The 3,401-nt window shown below is 40.5% G+C and overlaps 1 pseudogene; it reads left to right on the top strand.

Annotated features, from left to right (window-relative positions):
* Positions 1-2,078: 2,078 nt before the first annotated feature.
* Positions 2,079-3,116, top strand: LOC122736654 (annotated as a pseudogene).
* The last annotated feature ends 285 nt before the right edge of the window (positions 3,117-3,401 follow it).

Below are 3,401 nucleotides of genomic sequence, written 5' to 3'. Positions count from 1 at the left end.
TCCATTTTTTCCTTTATCTCTCTTACTTTATTTTCAAAATCCTATTTGAGGTTTTCCATGTTCTGGGACCAATTCATAGTTTTCTTAGAGGTTTTAAATGTGGCAACTTTGACTTTGTTATCTTTTTGTGTGTGTATTTTGATTTTCCTTATCACCTCAATAACTTTCTAAGGTAGGATTTTTTTCTGTTTCTTGCCCATTTTCCCAGTCTATTTCTTGACTTTTAACTCTTTGCTCAAGTGGGACTTTGTTTCCTTGGTAGAGGGCTCACTCTCCCTTCCTCCTGGGAATTTATGTAGCTACTTTTAGAGATACATCTAGGAACCTGTCAATTTTCAGTTCTTTCAAGATGGTATAATCTCAGCAGAGGTAGGTTTACTTCTCTCTTGTCTGTGAGTGAGCACAAACACTCCTTTTTGCTCTGGAACTGTGAGCATGTTCCCTTCTCTAATGGGGACAGTGGTTCTTATGTGCTACTGTTCCTCCTTACCTTGAAACTATCACCCAGGTCTGAGAACCAGACCTGAATATGGCAAGGCAACAGTATCCTGTCTTAGTGCTTGCAAAAAGACCCCTATTAACGCCTTCTGACCAGCAGTTTAATCCCTTACCATCTATGGGCTGAGGGCTCTGGAAGCAGGCACTGCAGGTACTGATTCAGTGACTCCCAAGGCCTGCTCCAGATTTGATGTGTCCTGGTCTATGCTGCTGTTGCCTGAACTGCACTATGTTCCACTCTCCTCTGGATATTACAAACCTTTTCTGCTGACTTTCTAATTTGTCTTTGGCTGGAAAATCATGTTGCTCTATCCTTTTGTAAGCTCTAAAATTGTTTAATGGCATTATTTAAAGGTATTTGGAAGATTTTTGGGAAGAGCTTGTGTGAGTCTCTACCTTTTCTCTGCCATCTTGACTTCACCCTATTGGCATACTTGTGGTCTTCCCACTTCAGTAGATCATAATATAGTACCTTCTAGGTGTCTTCTTATTGATATATATTCTGTTGTCCTGCTCTCTCCATGAAATTTTCTTCCATTGTTTTCATGTTAGATACTTGATTGCAACAGATTACCAGAATCATTGCATTCTTAAACTAATATTATAACTAACTTCTATATGTGCATGTGAATAATTTTATATCTAAGTATATAATAATAATGTATAATATAATAAATAATTATACACACAAACACACTTGTGTATGTGTGTGTGTCTGCTAGAGTTATCCAAAACTAGAAGGGGACATTCTCCCATCTCTTAATAACTAGAAGGAGAAAATGAAACATTATTCTGTTCAAATGTCATGGAAGGGATTTTGGCTTTAGGTATCAACTGTTTTATGTGCTCTTTGAGACCTTTTTCATTCCTAGGATCTTAAAAATTGTAAGTGAGTTTCCATGTATAATTGGCATTCTGAGAGATTGAATTGGTTTAGGCATTCAAATACTGGCACCGTGCCACGATCTGCTCAATGCCAACCAAATAATATGACCCCTGTCTGATTTTCCTTATCTGTCAAATGGAGGTGTGTATATATTAGTTGATTTCTTCATCCTTTCAAAATTTAAATATATATACTTATATTACACATAAACATGTCATATATACATATATACATGCATATATATATATATATACACACACATATGATTTGCTTTAGTACCAAATTCATACCACTTAGATTCAATGTCCATTGAAAAGTTTTTGCTTAAGATTAAAGGGAGGGGGCAACTAGATGGCACATTGGATAGAGCACCAGCCCTGGAGTCAGGAGTACCTGAGTTCAAATCCGGCCTCAGACACTCAACACTTACTAGCTGTGTGACCCTGGGAAAGTCACTTATCCACAATTGCCTCACTAAAAAAAAAAAAAAAAAAGAAAGAAAAAACCAAAGAAAAAAGAAAAAAAAAGATTAAAAGGAAACATTTTCATGGGATGCAATACAATTTAAATTCTTTTGGAAAGGGACATGGATTTGGAAATCAGCTATTTTTTTCCCCAAAGAAATAATATTTTGCTCTGTGAGCCGCAGCCTGCCGGAGCGAACGGACGGTGGTATTTCCGCCATCTTAGGAGTATGTACTCGCCCGTGGCGCACCTGGCGCGCGCCAACCCCTTCCACACGCCACAACTGCAGCTCGGGCAGTATGAGGCCGACCCCGCCCCGCCGCCTCTGCCCGCGCAGCCTGGCCCCCGCCGCTGTGGAAGAATACAATTGTGAATATGGCTCCATGAAATTTTATGCGCTCTGTGGCGTTGGTGGGGTCTTAAGTTGTGGCCTGACATACACTGCTGTTGTACCCCTCGACTTAGTGAAATGCAGGATGCAGGTGGACCCCCAGAAATACAAGGGCAACTTTAATGGATTCTCCGTTACACATAGAGAAAATGGTGTTCGAGGTCTGGCCAAAGGATGGGCTCCAACGTTCATTGGCTACTCAATGCAGGGACTATGCAAGTTTGGTTTTTATGAAGTCTTCAAAGTGTTGTATAGCAACATGCTTGGTGAGGAAAACACTTACCTCTAGCGTAAGTCCTTGTATTTAGCTGCCTCAGCTAGTGCTGAATTCTTTGCTGATATTGCCTCGGAAGCTTCCAAGGTCAGAATTCAGACCCAGCCAGGCTATGCCAACACTCTGAGGGAGGCTGCTCCAAAAATGTTTAAAGAAGAGGGTCTCTTTGCATTCTACAAGAGCGTTGCTCCTTTATGGATGAGAGATCCCATACACCATGATGAAGTTTGCTTGCTTTGAGCGCATTGTCTAGGCCCTCTACAAGTTTGTTGTTCAGAAGCCCAGGAGTGAGTGCACAAAGGGTGAACAGCTGGTGGTAACATTCGTGGCAGGTTACATAGCCGGTGTCTTCTGTGCCATCGTGTGACTCCGTGGTGTCTGTGTTGAACAAGGAAAAGGGCAGCTCGGCTTCCCAAGTCCTCCAAAGGCTCTGATACAGAGGTGTGTGGAAAGGTCTCTTTGCCCGTATCATCATGATTGGTACCCTGACTGCACTACAGTGGTTCATCTATGACTCCGTGAAAGTCTACTTCAGACTTCCCTGTCCTCCTCCACCTGAGATGCCAGAGCCTCAGAAGAAGAAGGTTGGGTTGACCCAGTAGTTGAATCAAGACTAACTATGCACTGAATCTGCTTGCTGACCAGTGTTGAGCAAATATAAAAGAAATTTTTCTATATTTGACTGTGTAGATTGTCTATTCCTGATGTAATTATCAGTTGTGCCTTTGCCTGATGCAAGGGTTTTAAAAATGTAACTCTTGCAATAAACCAACTATTCGTGATTCTTGCAAAAAAAATATTTTGAAAAATAAAGAAAATAAAAGAACAAAGAAATAATATTTTGAAGCACCTTTTACAAGTCTAAGAAACATTTAATCTCATATCTT

Source organism: Dromiciops gliroides, chromosome 1 (assembly GCF_019393635.1).
Source record: "Dromiciops gliroides isolate mDroGli1 chromosome 1, mDroGli1.pri, whole genome shotgun sequence".
NCBI classification, from domain to species: Eukaryota; Metazoa; Chordata; class Mammalia; order Microbiotheria; family Microbiotheriidae; genus Dromiciops; species Dromiciops gliroides.
This window is presented reverse-complemented; position numbering and strand designations above follow the sequence as displayed.